Source organism: Salvelinus fontinalis, chromosome 38, assembly GCF_029448725.1.
Source record: "Salvelinus fontinalis isolate EN_2023a chromosome 38, ASM2944872v1, whole genome shotgun sequence".
Classification (NCBI taxonomy): Eukaryota; Metazoa; Chordata; class Actinopteri; order Salmoniformes; family Salmonidae; genus Salvelinus; species Salvelinus fontinalis.
The window spans coordinates 22,024,571-22,045,966 of record NC_074702.1 but is presented as its reverse complement, the minus strand read 5'-3'; the positions used below and the strand labels follow the sequence as shown (position 1 = coordinate 22,045,966).

General features: G+C 43.9%; 1 protein-coding gene across 4 annotated transcripts in view; it reads left to right on the top strand.

The window, feature by feature from the left end:
• LOC129837937 (semaphorin-6D-like) overlaps nt 1-21,396 on the top strand; it is a 149,622-nt gene that overhangs the window by 59,561 nt on the left and 68,665 nt on the right. For all 4 annotated transcript variants that reach the window (XM_055904522.1, XM_055904524.1, XM_055904523.1 and 1 more), the window contains one exon: nt 11,977-12,174. The gene's annotated coding sequence lies outside the window, so the exon portion shown is untranslated. The remainder of the gene's footprint in view (nt 1-11,976; nt 12,175-21,396) is intronic.

Sequence of the window (21,396 nt, the reverse complement as noted above, 5' to 3'; positions counted from 1 at the left end):
CAGAGTTTGCGCTGCAGCACGCCGCGGCTGAAAGGCCAGTTGTCAACGGCCGGTGAAAGAAAACAATGGGGCATTGGCTGGAACGCTGGGGGAAAGGACGAGTCAGGGTCGCTTTCAATTAGCGCAGCGGGCCATCTCTGCAGCTAGCCACAGGGGCCGGGAGGAGGTGGCGGGAGCGGCTGAGGAGCGGAGTGGGTGGAGGCGATGGGGGAGCAGGTGCAGCACAGCACGAGAGAGAGAAAGACACCGAGTGAGAAAGAGAGTCGTGCTTGCCCCAACTGCTCAAGGAAGAACGCTTTTGCATGCCTGGAAGGAAAGTGTGTGTGTATGTGCGCGCTTTGAGAGTGAAATGAAGAGATTCATGTTTAGATAGGCTTACTGTTTGAAACCATGATGGAATCCTGACAACACCTCGTTGGGAAGAAAACGGAATGATCTCATACTGTCAAAAATCCTGATAAGGGATGAGGATCTTCAAATGATTCATAAGACAGAGAGGAGAGACAAAGGACCTCCTCTATAAATCCCATTACAGTAGTGTATCACTCTGACATTCTATACTGGGGAAAGGATGAACAGTATGAAGTAGCCTAAAAGGATGAGGCAGTCCTGCTGTACTGTATTCAGGAATGATGAGTTGCCTTTGTAAATTGTATTTTCCCTTCAAAATAACCAGATGAGATTGGAAGTAGGACAATACGGTGTGTTGTTTCACACACTGTACACACACTCCTGAGGTTTCTGTGCCCCAGCTGGCAGGATATGACTTGCTATGCTTTAATGTGGACGCGCGTGCACACACACACACACACACACACACACACACACACACACACACACACACACACACAATGATGTGTGTCAGATCCATGCATAAGTGGATTTGTTTCTATTGTGGGTGTTGGCGTGTTGTAATAAGTTTGGTCATACCAGCCAAAATATACAGTATACACACACTAGTTATTCCAACCATGATCTATGCCTGACCACCAGTTACCAATGGCAACACATATAAGCACAGCATTAGACGCATTAATATGCACATACATGCCAACACTGCACCACAGGGCTCTCCAGAGGGTGGTACGGTCAGCCCAACGCATCATCGGGGGGAAACTCTGCCTCCCCTCCAAGACATCTACAGCAACCGGTGTCACAGGAAGCCCAAGAAGATCATCAAGATCCTTAGCCGCCCAAACCTCGCCCTGTTCACCCAGCTGCCATCTAGAAGGCGGAGACAGAACAGGTGCATCAAAGCTGGGACCGAGAGACTGATAGAAGCTGTTTATCTCCAGGTCATCAGACTGTTAAACAGTCACCACGAGCTGGCCTCCACCCACTACCTTGCCCTGAAACTTTTAGTCATGGCTCATCCTATATAACAAATTTTCTATTCACATACTGTCTATACACACCATTCACATACAATCTCTGTGGAGTTTATTTGGTACACCCACCACGTTCACGAAAATGGTTCGCTCCCAGAGATAGTTAGTCACGTGGCCGTGGCTTACTATATAAAGCAGGCAGACAGGCATTGAGGCATTCAGTTACTGTTCGATTGAACGTTAGAATGGGCAAAATTAGTGACCTAAGCTACTTTGAGCTTGGTAGGGTTGTCGGTGCCAGGTGTGCCGGTTTCAGTATCTCAGAAACGGACGGCGCCCTGGGATCTTCACGCACGATCTTCACTCACAAAAATTATCCAGTTAGCGGCATTCCTGTGGGCAACAACAGCTTGTTGATGAGAGGTCGAAGGAGAATGGCAAGAATGGTGCAAGCTAACAGGCGGTTCACAAACAGGCAAATAACAGTGCAGAATGGCATCAACAGTTCCTGTTGCATTTTGCTGATGGCAGAGTCAGGATTTGGCGTAAGCAGTCCATGGCCCCATCCTTCCTGGTGTCAACTGTACAGACTGTTAGCTGTGTTGTAATGGGGTGGAGAAGGTTTTCCTGGCACATGTTAGGTCCCTTGATACCAATTGAGCAATGGGCCAATGCCCCGAAGCATTCAGGCTGTTCTGGAGGCAAAGAGGGGTCTAACCCGGTACTAGATGAGTATACTTAATATCTGGCCACTGAGTATGTGTGTGTGTTATATATATATATATATATATATATATATATATATATAACACACACACACACACATAGCAAACATTAAGAACACCTTCCTAATATTGAGTTCCTAATATTATTTGTGTCCTTTTCCAATTTCGTGGTATCCAATTGGCTGTTAGTCTTGTCTCATCGCTGCAGCTCCCGTACGGACTCGGGAGAGGCGATGGTCGAGAGCCGTGCGTCCTCCGAAACACAACCCAACCAAGCCGCACTGCTTCTTGACACAATTCCCACTTAACCTGGAAGCCAGCCGCACCAATGTGTCGGAGGAAACACCATACACCTGGTGACTGTGTCAGCGTGCACTGCGCCCGGCTCGCCACAGGAGTCACTAGTGTGCGATGGGACAAGGACATCCCTGTCGGCCAAACCCTCCGCAAACCCGGATGAAGCTGGGCCAATTGTGCGCTGCCCCATGGGTCTCCCGGTCGCGGCCGGCTGCGACAGAGCCTGGACTCGAACCCAGAATCTCTAGTCGCTCAGCCAGCACTGTGATGCTGTGCCTTAGACCACCGCACCATTCGGTGGGCAGATTACAGAATGTTTCTGATGAATAACACTATCATTACACACATTATACCAAATCTACATCTCTGTCATATCAAAGTGTGTAGCCAGATGTTGATGGCTAAGCAGATACATCCAAAGAAATAGCTAGCAAATGAAAGTAACGATATCATCAGGATGGGTGATTTGGTATACAGGGGGTTGAGTTAATTTCGTTCAGCAGACACACACTGTGCAATAATGGAGAAAACCTCTATTGAGAAGCCGCTTGATCAATTCCTCATTTCTGTCAAGTGCATGTTGCACAAATGTTACGGTATCTCAAATGACATACCCTCTCAACCCTGGCGTCAACCAAAGAAACTGAACAGGCAACCCCAGTCTAGCCAACCCCCTCACAGTTTGCGCTACCCGTTTCAGCATTCGGTATCCCTATCTCTGAATGCCTCCATGCCAAATGCACTCCCCTCTCAGTTGCCAGCTAGGCCTCCAGACTTACATTCTCCTCCCCTAAAAGACGGCAATTAATCCAATTAGTAATCAATCAGCCGTCCAGGCCCCATGTCTCCCCCAAGCTAATGGAGGATATGACAGCCGGGCCCTGCATTATTAATACCTCCATTTCAGGAGCCCAGGGGCCCAAAGGTGCCAGGGGCCATTGATCACCTCTACAGCAGCACGAACCACCACACTGTGCTATGCCTGCTGGGAGATATCTGGAGGGTAGAATGAACTGAGAGATGGAGAGAGGGTGTGGAGGAGGGAGAGGGTTTGCAAAGACTTAAGGAGGACACTGAATGTTTTTTTTGAAAGGCGGGAGGAATTGCACATAAATGGTAGGTGAAGGTTGGAAGTGATAAAAATAGAGAATAGGAGGCGAGAGGTGAGGAGCCTGCAAAGAAAGAAGGAGGGATTTGAGGGCAGAGATGAACTGGACACTGGGGGAGGGTAGTGCCTTTTTTCCCCTGGTTTGCATTTGCCCTTTTGCAGGTTTTACTATTATAAATTCTTCCATCCTAGCCAAATGTCCTCATCTGCTTGAATGCACCTCCCCTATATCAAGGTGTTTTGGTACTTCCCATGCTACTTCCCACGCTGTCTATCCTGCCCTCCATCCACCATTCATAGTGACAATAGTGGTAGGTGGATCGTTTGTCCAGTTCTGCAATATGCAAACTAGCAATCATACTACACATACAATCATTCAAAGCTGCACCAATTTTCAATATAATTGGAAAGAACAGTGAAGACATGAGACATGCAGCTACCTTATTGATCTTGTTTAGGAACAATACAATAGACTAGTCTACAACACCACCTTACAATGAATAATTGCATTATTGTTTTCAAGTGAGTACAAAATTCTACTCTAGGCCGTAAACTGCAGTGCAAATGTCATTTGAATAATGTGACTTTGAATATTTCATTCCATTTGGATCAGGGGTCTACTGAACAGTTTATAAGGCATAGAAAGGCACAGTAGCAAGCCAGTCTGGCTGTATTTTAAGTTGTGATACGCTGTCTGTTGTGGATCATCATTCTCTCAAGTCGTCCTATAAGAATGTGGCCACATATGCTCCCAGCAGGCCCAGTTATTCAGGAAAGGTTAACGCGCACTCTGCCTCCTCTCCGATATTCATTTACATTTAAGTCATTTAGCAGACGCTCTTATCCAGAGCGACTTACAAATTGGAAAGTTCATACATATTCATCCTGGTCCCCCCATGGGAATTGAACCCTGGTCCCCCCGTGGGAATTGAACCCACAACCCTGGCGCTGCAAGCGCCATGCTCTACCAACTGAGCCACACGGGACCATATTCCTTACGCACGTAGAACCAATAAAGCTTCAATATACCCTAAATATTTGTCATTTAACTTTTAAAATGTATTACCTTTTATGTGTGGCATAAACACATCCAGACAATTAGGGGACGGAAGGATACCAGTATCGCGATACTCGTTACTATCGTGGCAAGGAGACAAATTTAACTTTAGGAAAACTGCCCTAATATTGGAAACAACATCCCACTCGGCAAAAACGGGTGGAATCAACGTTGTTTCCACTGGGGATGGGCATGAGTACTCAAATGGACGTCAAAGCTCAATCTTTAACCAGAGATCACAATTTTTTCAAATGCTGTAAAACTATTTGGTGGAATGTGCTTTGTGGCTGCCCAAAATGGCAAGTGAAATTGTCTTGACAAGTTCATTTGCTTTGACTCGTGTTACATGTGTTCATGTGTATTTGTGGGGCACAACAAAGAAGAAACCTAGCGAAGAATCACACAGTCCCTCTCCCTAAATGTCTCATTCACTCAATTGTGTTCCGACCGCTCCCTAAACACATGCGTGCTGATTGCACACACAAGCTCCCATTAGGTCTACAGAAAGAAATGCCTATAAAAACGGATTTATCTAATGTGTCACAAACCGGCTCAAAGCCCGTAACAAAAGGGAGACAACGTGGAGAAAAGGAGTAACAAAATATATATTTATTAACTAAAGTAACTAAGTATAATATACAATGGTGTGTGTAATCAGTAATGTAAGTGAGTGTTTTGCATGCATGAATGTGATAATGCAAGGTGTTGAAAGATGCTAAAACAAACAACCAAAAAACCACCAAGAAACACAAACAAATCTATCAAGGTGTCTGCCTGGAGAGTGTCCCTCCATGAATGGGGAAATGGTGCATTTTATCCTATGACAGTGGGCCCAGGTGTTTCCCATGTAGCTGACGACCCTCCCAACTCCGCCCACCGACATCCTAATAAGGAAACAAGAACAAAGAGAGAATACGGCACACAGAGTGGGAGGGTCGTCACAAATGGAATACACAAGCTACATTCCTTGCCAAATGACAACAGTTTTATCACAAATTCAAAATGGACTGGTTGATTTGAAGTAGGAAAATACACTGTGTACAAAACATTTCCATGACGTAGACTGACCAGGTGAATCCAGGTTAAAGCCAAGATCCATTTAGAATTGTTTAGGCTTAACATAGACAGCTTTCACACTGAAAATACACAAACCTGCTCACCAAACAGATGCCATGGCCATCATTTATCACCATGCAGTATTCAATGTGGAATTGTTAATCCATTTGGGAAATTCCAAAGAACAGTTTGAGTATATTAAATGAAACGTCTGTATATTGAAAATGATTTCAACTCGCCATATTGAGTCCTGTTTCAAATGATCACTCTTTGAAAATAGCTGTTCCAGACTTGAGATGTGCATCACTTCGCACTGGCATTATGTTCTATTATAGTCTGTTATTTTAGATTTTTTTTTACTATAAAATAGGTGTCTTGACTGTGATAAGGGCTCAGGAGATAAGGGCTGCTATATTAATAACGCCGTTGCAGTCATAGGCACAAGCAAGCCCCACTGCTGAGGTTGCTACTTTTTACTTGTTTCACAATATAATATAACTAGATGACTCGTACACCCCCAAAAAATGTATGCGAGTACTTGAACAGTAATAAAATGTTAAATCCCTAGTGTCCATATCATTTCAACCAAGAAAAGCAATGTGATCAAATAAAATGAATTTGTCACATGCTTCGTAAACAACCGGTGTAGATGAACAGTGAAATGCTTACTTACGGGTCATTTTACAACAATGCAGAGTTAAAAGGGATGACATTGAATCAACGTGGAAAACTGATTGGATTTTCAAAAAGTCATCAATGTAAGGGCATCTTGTCTTTTTCCCCGACTTTTAACCTAAAACTATATTTGTTGTTGAATTCAAGTTAGTTAACTCAACCAAATGTAAATCAAAACTACATTTTGAACTGACATCTGTCCCCAGTGGGATCATCATGTTGTCATCCAGAGTCACATTTATTTATTTTCCAATCTATAGCACACAATATTTTACATACAGCAGGATTTTAAAGGACCAAAGAGTTTGGGCTGCTTCATGTTTTCATTTTTGCCATGGGAAAAATATTGCGATACTGGTATCATCACAGCTCTAGTCACGATGTTTTAATCTGATTAGACTACTTCAAAAATCTCTTGTAGGCTACCTGTGCACGTTTGTCCAAAATATAATTCCAGCCTCCAAACTGTGCAGATGGTGGTGTTGAAATCGCAAACCATGACATTGAAGCGGCAAAAGTCGGTATGCTTTGCTTATTGGTTGTGATGCGTTGGCACAGAAACCTGTTGGTGGAAAATTTGTTTCATATAAAATATAAATGATTATAAATATAGCATCAAAATGTTGAAAGTCTGATTTCCACCTAGCTGATCATTATCTTCAGCCAGCTATGATCGTAGTGTAGGTGTAATGAGAAAGGCAGGGAGAGTAGCTTGTACGTTGTGGTCGGCGAACGCTTAACCTTCTGGCCCTTAGCCCTGCTTGGCATCGACTGAGTCACAAAAGCATGCTGATGTGGCAAAGTCTATATCCACGTTAATAAACACAGGGTCGCTACAGTTAGGGGAAGGGTGTGCACATTTTTTGTTACAGTACAAGGGGAGGGTCATATGAAAACATTTGTAATGTCGGGTGCATTTTTTTTATATGACACCAAGTTGAACAAGCTGTCTCTAAGGCAGGTGAAAGTGAGCCGCAGTGCGGCCAATTCAAGCAAATAAGATGATAAATTATTGGACAAAATCTGAACAGTTAAAACGTGATCAATGCTTTATATTCTCCATACTTATGTGTGCACCAAAACCAATTCTCTCAACTTCAGTTCCAGGGCATGGTAATGTTTGTTTTAAGAAGAAGAAAAAAGTAAAGACCCCGTCTAGAAGTTTTTTTTTAATTTTGTGAAATCAATACCGCAAGTCATTCAATGTTGGGCTGGGGAAAACAAGCAAGCAAAAACAACAAAACCCCTTGCTCATGCCTCCTCTTAGCCTCTACTCTAAAAAGACACATTGTGTGCCAACGAAATCAGCTGACCTTAATTTGAGCTATCCTATGTGCCAGAGGCTGCTAAATTAGCTATCTAGGATGCTTGTTGTTGTCGTCTTTCAACACATGTTGACAGGGCCTCTGCAACGGTTTAGTGTGACTCCAAAATGGCTGCTCTGTGCCAAATGTGACCACTGTGGTCTTAAGTATGTGAAAAGGGAAATGAGTGGTAGAGGGTATTTGTAGTTGAACCTGGTGATCTTAAACAAGTCTTTTGCACTGACATCAGTCCTATACAGCAAACTTCTGTTTCCCATGATTGGGAACCTTTGCCATGTAGACCAAAACGCATCCCTTTACCGACCCACACTGTGTGAGTGAAGGGTCGCGTCCCCCTCTTCACCACATAGGTTTAGTCACTGTGGGTCGTTATGCCAAGGAACCCACGCTAGCCTAGTTAATGTGGAGAATGCTGGGGTGGTTCTGGGTTTATAGCCTTATTCATGGGTGCATTAGACCACTGTTGGTTAGGCTCCTGAGTCACTCTGCAGTCTATAGCAGCTGCAGTCAGCTGGGTTAATATCCAGGGGGGTCAGAGAGACTGATGTCCTTCATCTGCTGTGCTGTGTGAGTCAGTTTAGTGAGTGGACATACTTTAGTAATCACAGGATGTAAGGGAGAGCTCCAGGGTCATGACCTGCAATCCGCAGCCATTTGTGTGTGACCCTGTGCGCATGAATGGATGTGCGGCGGGGGGGGGGGGGGGTGTATTTGCGGGCGCAAGACGCATCGACCACAAGCCATTAGTCAGTGCTGGTCGTTAGCAATGTGCGCAAGACGCATCGACCATATGCCATTAGTCTGGAATGGATTGAAGGGAAGTTCATCTGTCACGGGTTCTCATCACTGCAAGGGGGTTTCTTTAGGAGAGATGGTAAAACCATGACGATACAGTTAGCTGACAAGGCCGGTTATAATTCAAACCCCCAGATAGTTCCGAACCGATGAGGCTCTGAAGCTCTTAAACAAGCTTCACTGGAATAACCATTTGTAACAGAGTTGTTAGCAGCAACTTTTTATGAAGAACCATTAGGCTGTTAGCGTTACTACTGAATGTAGCAAACAACCTTCGGTGATTGACAGCTCTTTTTTCCATTAGTGTCTATATTACACATCCATTGTAGGCTGTTTGAATAATCTAAATAATTTGGGACTATGGGGAAACTGGCTATTTAACTTCTTACGGCTGCATCCCGCTACTGGGATCGATATGACAACAGCCAGTGAAAGTGCAGGGCGCCAAATTCAAACAACAGAAATCTCATAATTAAAATTCCCACATGTGTCTTATATAATTTTATAATAATATAATTTTAAAGGTAATCTTGTTGTTAATCCCAACAAAGTGTCCGATTTCAAATATGCTTTTCAGCGAAGCACTACAAACGATTATGTTAGGCCACCACCAAACCACAATAAGCACAGCCATTTTTCCAGCGAAATATAGCAGTCAGAAAAAGCAGAAATAGAGATAAAATGAATCACTAACCTTTGATTATCTTTATCAGATGACACTCATAGGACTTCATGTTATACAATACATGCATGTTTTGTTTGATAAAGTTCATATTTATAACAAAAAATCAGAGTTTACATTGGCGCGTTATATTCACTAGTTCCAAAACAAGTGATTTTGCATAGCCACATCGTTTCAACAGAAATACTCATCATAAATGTAGATGATAATACAAGTTATACACATGGAATTATAGATATACCTCTCCTTAATGCAACCGCTGTGTCAGATTTCAAAAAAACTTTATGGAAAAAGCAAATACTGATACTGATACTGTTAACCATGAGATTCTCATCACAAAATTGTCCAAGTTCAACTTTTCCCTAGATGCCTTGAGATGGATGAAATCATATCTTGAAGGCAGAACTCAGTGCGTCAGAGTGAGCAATGAGCTGTCGCCCACTCTTAGCTATGATGTGGGCGTGCCCCAAGGGTCAATACTGGGGCCCCTCCTGTTCAGCCTGTACATTAATGATCTGCCTTCTGTCTGTACTGGGTCTGAAGTTCAAATGTATGCAGATGATACAGTGATATATGTGCATGCAAAGAGCAAACAACAAGCTGCACAAGAACTCACTACTGTAATGGTCCAGGGTACAAAGTGGCTCAGTGACTCGTGTTTGCATCTCAATGTGAAAAAAACTGTTTGCATGTTCTTCACAAAGAGGGCAACAGATTCTACTGAGCCAGATGTCTATGTGTCAGGGGAGAAGCTCCAGGTGGTATCTGATTTTAAGTACCTTGGCATCATACTTGACTCCAACCTCTCTTTTAAAAAGCATGTGAAAAAGGTAATTCAAATAACCAAATTCAACCTAGCTAATTTCCGATTTATAACGAAATTGTTTGACTACAGAGGTAGCAAAACTGTACTTCAAATCTATGATACTCCCCCACTTAACATACTGCTTGACTAGTTGGGCCCAAGCTTGCTGTACAACAGTAAGACCTATTCAGTCTGTCTACAAACATGCTCTCAAAGTGCTTGATAGGAAGCCCAATAGCCATCATCACTGTCTCATCCTCAGAAAGCATGAGCTCCTGAGTTGGGAAAATCTTGTGCAATACACCGATGCATGTCTTGTATTCAAGATTCTAAATAGCTTGGCTCCCCCTCCACTCAGTATTTTTTTTAAACAGAAAACCCAAACATATGGCAGCAGATTCACAAGGTCTGCCATGAGAGGTGACTGTATAGTTCCCCTAAGGAAAAGCACCTTTAGTAAATCCGCTTTTTCTGTGAGAGCTTCCCATGTCTGGAATACACTGCCATCAGACACACATAACGGCACCACATATCACACTTTCACAAAATGCTTGAAGGCATGCTAAAGGTTAATCAGATTTGTGAACATGGTCCCTAGCTGTGTGTTGCCGCTTTCCATGTTTGTTGTCTGTAACTTGTGAGGTGTGGAAACACTTTGTTGCTTTTATGAATTTTGTCTTGCTGCTTTTTGTTCTATGTTGCTCTGTCTGTGTGCTACGTCTTGCTTGTCCTATGTTGCTATGTCTTGCTTGTTCTATGTTGCTATTGTCTATATTGTAATTGTTTTTAATAACCTGCCCAGGGACTGCGGTTGAAAATTAGCCGGCTGGCTAAAACCGGCACTTTTACTGAAACGTTGATTAATGTGCACTGTCCCTGTAAAAATAAAATAAACTCAACTCAAATCATGCAATAATCTGAGACGGAGCTCAGAACAATAGCCAAATTAGCCGCCATGTTGGGGTCAACAGAAACCAGAAAATACATGATAAATGTTTCCTTACCTTTGAACTTCATCAGAATGCAGTCCTAGGAATCCCAGGTCCACAATTAATGTTTGATTTGTTCGATAATGTCCGTTATTTATGTCCAATTAGCTACTTTGGTTAGCGCGTTTGGTAAACAATTCCAAAGTCACAAAGCGCGTCCACTATAACGTGACGAAATGTCCAAAAGTTCCGTAACAGTCAGTAGAAACATGTCAAACGATGTACTGAATCAATCTTTCGAATGTTGAATAACGTTCCAACCGGAGAATTAGATTGACTTCAGATGAGCGGTGGAACGGAGGTCTTCATGTGAACGCGCATGTGAAAGCATGGTCAGCTCGTGGCAGTGGTGACTAATTCCTGTCTCCTTCGGCCCCCCTTCACATTAGAGTCATCAGACAAAGTTCTATTGACTGTTGACATCTAGTGGAAGCCGTAGGAAGTGAAAACACATCAATATCTCGCTGTAATTTCAATGAGAGTTTGGTTGAAAATCTGCCACCTCAGAAAAAATTCAAACAGGAAGTGGAACTTCTCAGGTTTTTGCCTGCCATATGAGTTCTGTTATATTCACAGACATAATTCAAACAGTTTGAGAAACTTCAGTGTTTTCTATCCAATACAAATAATAATATGCATTATATGCACTGAGGAACAGGCAGTTTACTATGGGCACCTCTGTGCACCTTTCATCCAAGCTACTCAATACTGCCCCTGCAGCCATAAGAAGTTAAGAAAGGGATAAGTATAGAGATAAGTTCTCACTATACTGTAGCGCCACAGCGTCTCTGTCGCCTCACCGCCTCTACCCTTGTGGAGCCCCATGCATCTGGTTCTATTTAGAGCTCATCTGCTTGTGTTATGCTGCTATGTTATGACAGTAAAGCGACTGAGGAGATTATGCTAAGAGGATGTTTGCCCCCCCCCCTCCCCGCACGTCTTCCTCAGTCATGGGTCAGTGGCCCGTTGCAGTATCCTGCCGAGGCTGTGCGTTGAAAAGGCAGAGGTTATTAGCCTGTGTGTTTGCAGCGCAGCTGTGCTTTGAGAATGTCCCTCCTGTTGTTTTACATACTGGGCCATCACTGCTGCAGTGCACCGCTCATGTTGTTTGTCTCTTGTTTTTTTCTCTCACAGGAAGTTTGCTGAGGATTGCAAAACGAATTGTGAAAAAATCTGAGGGGGGGTTCAACCCCCTGACCCTCCCCCAACTGCACAACCCCTCCCCCTCCGTACTTATTGGATCGGACCCTCTGAATTCTTCACATCTGTTGGGAGGAACCAAAGATCGACTGGGCCATTTGGCGGTGTAATCCATCTGTACTGATACAGAAAGTGAGTACTGTCATCATTAATCTTCCCTCTTCATGTCTACATTTCAGACATAGAAACTTGGCTTGAAAACAGGATCCAAGTAGTCTAACCCATGGGTTGAGATGGAGTATGACGTCAAACATGCTGGGTGTAATAAATGCTGACTCGTATCTAATGGGTGTTCTATAACTCAAGGGTCACAGAGTGGTGTGCTATGATGCCTATAGTAGATGTTTCAATGGCCTTCCGGATAACACCCGTATCTGATTACGTAAGCCATCACATCATGAAGTGATTGTTGTCCGCCGTGGAAATGAACCCTTGAGGACTTTCATTGAAGCCTTACATGTACAGGCCCGGCTTTGATGGACAACCGCCCTCAATGCTTTATATAACAACAACACAGCTGCTATTCTGTCTCTGTCATCCTTTTCACTCCCTGTTGCCCGTATTTTCAACCTTTTGACGGGATGAGGGTTCACATTGGACACCTCTGCTTTCATACCCCTTTATGTGCATTGGCTTTGTACTGATAGCCCTCTTTTGGCCGGCTATGTATGAAAACACCACGGGCCATTGTGTATCGTTGTGCATCAATCAAACTGAGTGCAAGCCAGCCACTTGCATTGTTGTCAAATATGTTAGCAGGCAAACAATGCATTAGGGTTTGGTGTGCAGGCCATGTAGAAAGAGGATATAGGTGTTGTGCTCAGTTGGTCACTGGCAGAGTAGTTGGGTGTCTACAGCTGGCTCTATGGTTGGACATTTTCTGCTTTTCATTATGGCTGCCACAAACGGTAAAATGGGAAGGAACACCAGTCAGTGGGAGCATAGGCATGAAATGTGATCAGACGGAGCACTGAATGGAGGAATTGTCAGAGCAAACTGTGTGTGTGTATGTATATGAGATGACTGTCTCGCATTGCTTTCATACCTTGACACCCACTCACTTCACAATACAGCACAGTCCCTGTCCCACTGGCCTCACACACTGGCACAGTGTGTAAAATTCTATTCAGATCTTCCATGCATCGCTGCAAAGGTTGTTTCACTGCTTTTTCTAGTGAAAGATGGTAAGAAATAAGCTCTGATTTGTAGTGTACACTCTTTTAATGCCTTGGTTGGCACCAGTTTATTGCCCTGTCCCAAACCTCACTACTCTATAACAGCTCATATAAGACATTCATCCAACCGTTTCCATTGCCACTGGAGGGTCTTCACTAGAAAACACTAATTTCATCCACAAAACTGAACTGTCTTTCATCCTCAAGATTCAGTTAATCTTACCAAAAACTATAAACCTGTAGCTGATATTGATGGGGGGGGGGGGGTATTCATGAGACAGTCTTCACTACTTAATTCTACATTGAGCTAAGGTGTTTTGTGGTTGTAGAATCAGTATGAAAATCTAAATGTGCACAAAGATTTGCTAGGTAACTAGTGACCTGCTTGCTGTCTGAAATCAAATCAAATGTTATTGGTCACATACACATTTAGCAGATGTTATTGCGAGTATAGCGAAATGATTGTGTTACTAGCTCCAACAGTGCAGAAATATGTACTGTAATAATTAACAACAATACACACATCTAAAAGTAAAATAATGAAATTAAGAAATATATAAATATTAGGACGAGCAATGTCGGAGTGGCATTGACTAAAATAGTGATTCCATGTCTATGTATATAGAGCTCTGCGGTTGCGAGCGGAGCAGTTTTTGTACCAGGCGGTGATACAGCCCGACAGAATGCTCTCAATTCTGCATCTGTGAAAGTTTGTGAGGGTCATAGGGGCCAAGCCAAAGGTTGAAGTGGCGCTGTTGCGCCTTTACCACACTGTCTGTGTGGGTGGACCATTTCAGATCGACGAGGAACTTGAAGTTTTCCACCTTCTCCACTGCGATCCCGTCGATGTGGATATGGGCATGCTCCCTCTGCTTTTTCCTGAAGTCCACGATCAGCTCCTTCATTTTGTTGACGTTGAGGGAGATGTTATTTTCATGGTACCGCTCCGCCAGGGCCCTCACTTCCTCCCTGTAGGCTGTCTCGTCGTTGTTGGTAATCAGGCCTACTATGATTGTGTCGTCTGCAAACTTGATGTTTGAGTTGGAGGCGTGTGTGGCCACGCAGTCATGGGTGAACATGGACTACAGGAAGGGGCCGAGCACGAACCCTTGTAGGGCCCTTGTGTTGAGGATCAGTGAAGTGGAGGTGTTGTTTCCTACCTTCACCACCCGGGGGTGGCCCATTAGGAAGTCCAGGACCCAGTTGCACAGGGCGGGATTCAGACCCAGGGCCCCGAGCTTGATGATGAGCTTGGAGGGTACTATGGTGTTGGCTGAGCTGTAGTCAATGAACAGCATTCTTTTTTCTTTTTTTTTTCTTTTTTTTTATCCCATTTTCTCCCCAATTTTCGTGGTATCCAATGGCTAGTAATTACTACCTTGTCTCATCGTCTCTCCCGTGCCCGTACGGGAGTTGTAGCGAAGGTCGAAAGCCATGCGTCCTCCGAAGCACAACCCAACCAGCCGAACTGCTTCTTAACACAGCGCGCCTCCAACCCGGAAGCCAGATGCACCAATGTGTCGGAGGAAACACCGTGTACCTGGCCCCCCTTGGTTGGCGCGCACTGTGCCCGGCCCGCCACAGGAGTCGCTGGAGCGCGATGAGACAAGGATATCCCTACCGGCCAAACCCTCCTTACCCCGGACGACGCTATGCCAATTGTGCGTCGCCCCACGGACCTCCCGGTCGCGGCCGGCTGCGACAGAGCCTGGGCGCGAACCCAGAGACTCTGGTGGCGCAGTTAGCACTGCGATGCAGTGCCCTAGACCACTGCGCCACCCGGGAGGCCCTAATGAACAGCATTCTTATATAGGTATTCCTCTTGTCCATATGGGATAGGGCAGTGTGCAGTGCAATGGCGATTGCATCATCTGTGGATCTATTGGGGCGGTTAGCAAACTGAAGTGGGTCTAGGGTGTCATATATTAAAATAATATAAGAAATACACACAAAAAAAAAAATACTGCAAAGTTGCTTAGGAGCTAGAAGCAGAGCTGCCATGTCTGCCGGCACCATCTTTCCAGTCTCAAATCAATCCATATGAAATTAAAGAGATCTTAGCAAGTTCACACACTCAATGCTGGATACTCACGCTAGCTAGTGTAGTGAAATTCTAGCCAATAGCACTAGTGAGTTTTCATGATAAGGCAGTTTCTGTTCTGCCGTGACAAGTGCGCCGAGTTTTGCAGCACAGCTGACTGCTCTCTGCGGTGTTATGGCGTTGGCCAAATGTTACAAAGTAGCGAGCCACAGTGCCAGCTGTCAGACGCATGCAGATTTCTTAGAACAGTCCCATAACTTTGGTGCCGTACAACTTCATCAGCAAGCTGGCAAACTACCTACTCTAATGGCCATTCAAACAGGGTAGCACTAGTTGGCTCAGCTGATCGAGCATGGTTTGCTGTAGTAGCCAGTGCATCATAGGTTCAGAGAGTGTAGAATTATGAACTAGTGTTAGGTGGATGAGCAAAATCATGATTCTTAGAGATGAGTTCCACGTTTGTTTAGACAGATGGCTCCTCGCAACTGTGTGTCACGTTAGAGTGAAAATGCTGGAGGGTGTTCACCTCAATTAGGTAATTCTAATTCAGTTGGGTGCAAACTAATTTCTGACACCAGTCCAAACCAGTAGTATCTCAATAACTTCCCAAAAGTTCCTTAGCCAGTTTGCCTTTGCCAACCGTTCTGAACTCCTGCCGCCGTTCACACTTGGTTTCCAGGGCTCAAGCTTAAACCCTCTGCCAATGCTATTTTCTCCTTCCTTCCTTCCTTCCTTCCTTCCTTCCTTCCTTCCTTCCTTCCTTCCTTCCTTCCTTCCTTCCTTCCTTTTCCCCACAGCCATCTTCCTCAATGTTGAAGGAGGGCATCGCCACACATGACTGTGCTGTGACAAATTGGCTTGGGGACAAGGCAGATGGTGACTGGGAGGGGACTGGTGTCACGCCATTTGCCATGGTGACATGAATTGATCTCGCGGAGCGGCACACATGCTCCGCTTGTGTAATCCTCACTTGCTAACCCCCCTGCATCCACACTTTCTCACACACACCCCTCCCTGCCTACTTTACCTCCCCATTACTATCAATGATGTGTGCAGTGGATGCACGCGTAACATGTCACAGGCTTTCCACTCCGCTCCCCTTGAAAAGAAGCGAGGGACAAGGAAGGATTTGACAGAGACAAGAGTCAGACTAATGCCAAGCCTAGGAGACTCTGGGGTTTACAGCAATATAGGAATATAGGCACTGTACATGTCAGGATGTCAACAACGAAATGTTCTGTTTACACAGTTGCCGTTGTTGACGTTTGAGCAATGAGTTTGTGTCTGAATGCCCGAAGTCCCTGTGGACACTATTCAAATAAATCCAGTTCCTGCGTTTCAACGCAGGTTGATGCATGTTGCTTACTTTTGATTTATGCAGCAATGTTTTGCTTACAGATGTAGCTCTCGCATTTTGTAAATCGACAGACTCCTACCTGAAAGTAGTTTTTCCTCTGTTCATTGATACGATTTGCATTTGATCATCTCAAACCGTAGCGTGGTGGGTGGGTGACTGGCTTAGGATAATTGTGGGCTTTGGCTCTTTTCACCTGGAGCGTGATGGGATAACTTTCCCACGATGACTTAATATTCTGTGAACACACTGCGTTAAGCTCCGGATATTGATCCACAGATCCTTGCATCCTGTGGGACTTTCCCCTGAGCATCTGTGGGATCTTCTGTGTGGGAATGCTAATGCCCCCCAACCTCGGCTGGTCCTTAGAGACCATGGGAGGCAACACAGTGGAGATGAGTGAGAAAGAAACGAGCTAGGCTGGAGAAAGCGTTCACAATATCTCCTCTGTGTGTTCTTCCTCTCAAGGAATTAAATAGCGACGAAGCGAAAACTTTATTAACTGTATTGTTTGCATTTTGATTGCATTTTAATATAGGGAAGATAGGCCATGTAGATATGTTCATATTGAAACATGTCCTCTTGTTTGTGTTCCTAACTTGTTTGATAAGATTAGTACAGATTTTCTCAGGGCACCCCACATGGGGCCCTGACCCCAAGTTTCGGAACCACTGTAATGACCTCTCTCTTTGCTTGCTTCCGTTCTGTCTGTCTCCTCTGCTTCCTCCTGCAAGCATTGCAGCCTGCCTCAGCCTCACCACTGAGCGCCACCTCACTGTCTGTCTCAGTAGCCTACTCTCTGTAAAGAAAAGTTATTATGAGAACTTAGTAGCCTATTTTTTTTATCCTGCTGAGGTAGGCTCCATTTATTGTTAGCTTCTTACTTCATCCTTCTAGCTGGCTAAGTAATACTAGCCAGACCAGAGACCCTTCAACGTTACTTAAATAAAAGTGTCTGCTGGCAGCTAGCCACCTGACTGAAGTGCCTTCAGAAAGTATTCACACCCCTCCCACATTTTGTTGTGTTACAACCTTTAAAATTGATTATATTTTCATTTTTTGTCACTGGCTTACACACAATACCCCATAATGTCAAAGTGTAAATACACTGAATAAAAAATATAAATGCAACATGTAAAGTGTTGGTCCCATATTTCATGAGCTGAAATGAAAGGTCCCCGAAATGTTCCATACGCACAAAAAGCTTATTTCTCTCAAATTTTGGGAACACATTTGTTTACATCTCTGTTAGTAAGCATTCCTCCTTTGTCAAGATAATCCAGCCACCTGACAGGTGTGGCATATCAAGAAGCTGATTAAATAGCATGATCATTACAGAGGTGCACCTTGTGCTGGGGACAATAAAAGGTCACTCTAAAATGTGCAGTTTTGATACACAACACAATGCTACAGATGTCTGAATTTTGAGGGAGCGTGCAATTGGCATGCTGAATGCAGGAATGTCCACCAGAGCTCTTGCAAAATAATTTTATGTTAATTTCTTTACCATAAGCCGTCTCCATGGCCCCATGTTGCAAGGATCTGTACACAATTCCTGGTAGCTGAAAATGTCCCGGTTCTTCCATGGCCTGCATACTTACCAGACATGTCACATATTGAGCGTGTTTGGAATGCTCTGGATCGACGTGTACTACAGCGTGTTCCAGTTCCCGCCAATATCTGGAAACTTCGCACAGCCATTAAAGAGGAGTGGGACAACATTCCACAGGCCACAATCAACATCCTGATCAACTCTATGAGAAGGAAATGTATTGCGCTGCATGAAGCAAATGGTGGTCACACCAGATATTGACTGGCTTCTGATCCACGCCCATACCTTTTTTTTAAGCTACCTGTGACCAACAGATGGATATCTGTGTTCCCAGTCAAGATAGATTAGGGCCTAATTTATTTATTTATTTAAATTGACTGATATCTTTATATGAACTGTAACTCATTCAAATCTTTGAAATTGTTACAGGTTGGGTTTGAAATATTTTTGCTCAGTATGTTTTTTTCAATTTTTATAAATAAAAATGAAAAGCTGATAGTCTTGAGTCAATAAGTATTCAGCCCCTTTGTTAGGAGGGTATTCACCTCCTAACAAAGCCTAAATACTCCATGTTCAGGAGGAAAAATGTGCTTAACAAGTCACATAAGTTGCATGGATGGACTCACTCTGTGTGCAAATATATTGTTTTAACATGATTTTTGAATGACTGCCTCCTCTCTGTACCCCAAACATACAATTACAGTGCATTCAGAAAGTATTCAGACCCCTTCCCTTTTTCCACATTTTGTTACGTTACAGCCTTATTCTAAATACATTAATAAATACAAATGATTATCAATCTATACACAATACACCATAATGACAAAGCAAACATAGCGTAAAAACTGAAATACCTTATTTACATGAGTATTCAGACCCTTTGCTATGAGATTCGAAATTGAGCTTAGGTGCTTCCTGTTTCCATTGATCATCCTTGAGATGTTTCTACAACTTGATTGGAGTCCACCTGTGGTAATTTCAATTGATTGGACAAGATTTGGAAAGGCACACAGCTGTGTATGTAAGGTCCCGCAGTTGACATTGCATGTCAGAGCAAAAACAGAGACAGGATTGTGTTGAGGCACAGATCTGGGGAAGGGTAGGAAAAAAATGTCTGCAGCATTGAAGGTCCCCAAGAACACAGTGGCCTCCATCATTCTGAAATGGAAGAAGTTTGGAACCTCCAAGACTCTTCCTAGAGCTGGCCGCCCGGGCCAAACTGAGCATTCGGGGGAGAAGGGCCTTGGGTTAGGGAGGTGACCAAGGACCCGCTGGTCACTCTGACAAAGCTCCAGAGTTCCTCTGTCGAGATGGCAGAACCTTTCAGAAGGACAACCATCTCTTCAGCACTCCACCAATCAGGCCTTTATGGCAGAGTGGCCAGACAGAAGTCACTCCTCAGTATAAGGCACAACAGCCCGCTTGTAGTTTGCCAACAGGCACCTAAAGGACTTTCGGACCATGAGAAACAAGATTCTCTGGTCTGGTGAAACCAACTTTTTGGACTGAATGCCAAGCGTCACATCTGGAGGAAGCCTGGCACCATGCCTACAGTGAAGCATGGTGGTGGCAGCATCATGCTGTGGGGATGTTTTTCAGAGGTAGGAACTGGGAGACTAGTCAGGATCGAGGTAAAGATGAACAGAGCAAAGTACAGAGATCCCTGATGAAAACCTGCTCCAGAGTGCTCAGGGCCTCAGACTGGGGCGAAGGTTCACCTTCCAACAGGACAATGACCCTAAGCACACAGTCAAGTCAATGCGGGATTGGCTTCAGGACAAGTCTCCGAATGTCCTAAAGTGGCCAAGCCAAAGCCTGGACTTGAACCCTTTCGAACGAATGCCACCTATTAGTAGATGGGTAAAAATACACAAATCAGACATTGAATATCCTTTTAAGCATGGTGAAGTTATTAATTACACTTTGGATGGTATATCAACACACCCAGTCACTACAAAGATACAGGCGTCCTTCCTAACTCAGTTGCCGGAGAGGAAGGAAACAGCTCAGGGATTTCACCATGGGGTCAATGGTGACTTTAAATCAGTTACAGAGTTTAATGGCTGTGATCGGAGAAAACTGAGGATGGATCAACAACATTATAGTTACTCCACAATACTAACCTAATTGACAGAGTGAAACGAAGGAAGCCTGTGCAGAATACACATTTTCTAAAACATGCATCCTGTTTAAAATTAGATATTTTTATTTTTCATTTTCAATAAATTTGCTAAAATGTCCCCCCAAATTTTTTTCAACTTTTTCATTATGGGTTATTGTGTGTATAAAAAAAAATATATATATATATAGTAATCATACATTTTGAATTTGGGCTGTAACACAACAAAATGTGGAATAAGTAAAATAACTCAGGCCCTCGGCCTGTGCTGCGAGAGGTTGGAGTTAGCCGTTTGAGAGAGTGGTGAATGTGTTGTTAAAAAGGCAAATCCGGGAGGCAAATCAGGGGGATGCAGGTGATCATAACGAACAAACCACTGTTCATAATTCCACTTGTTCGCAAAGGCAGGTGTGATTAGAGTGGTCAAATAAAGAATTTAAGCATCCTGAGCGTTGATGAATGCTAGGAGCAATATTTAGATGTTGACCTGTAATTTATTTTCTTTATTGTGTACAAAATATATATTTGTATTTTATTTAATTACAAATTACAAAAAATGATTGAGGTCTGACCCTCGGTGTCCTCATATGTAGTTACGGACATGCTCTGCTTTTGTACTTTGCTGAGTTCGAAGTAGCATGGAACGTTAAAGGGGACAAATTAATGATGCAACTTCTTCATCCGGTTAACGTTCCTCTGAAAAAATATGAACTTCACACAGCATGGAATTTTTTATGAGGTGTGCTCTCAGACACTCCAGGCTGTAGGTTTCGATCCAAACCTCTCCCTCTCTCTCTCTCTCACACACACACACACACACACACACACACACACACACACACACACCCTTAATTAAGTACTTAAGCTGTGAGGAGACAAGCAGCACTCCCTCTGTGATAACAGCTCTACTGTCAGCACATACTATCTGCAGACCTTACTCCCCCAAACGCTAGGACTCTCTCACTCCATGAAATCTAGCCAAATGAAAGCTGCAGGCAGAGACATGTAAATAAATCCTCTCACCAAAGTGGAAGAGAAATGCCTCTAAAACCACAGAATGAGTTCTACAATGGCAACAGCAAGGCTGGTTATGTATGGCCCATCTGACCTCCA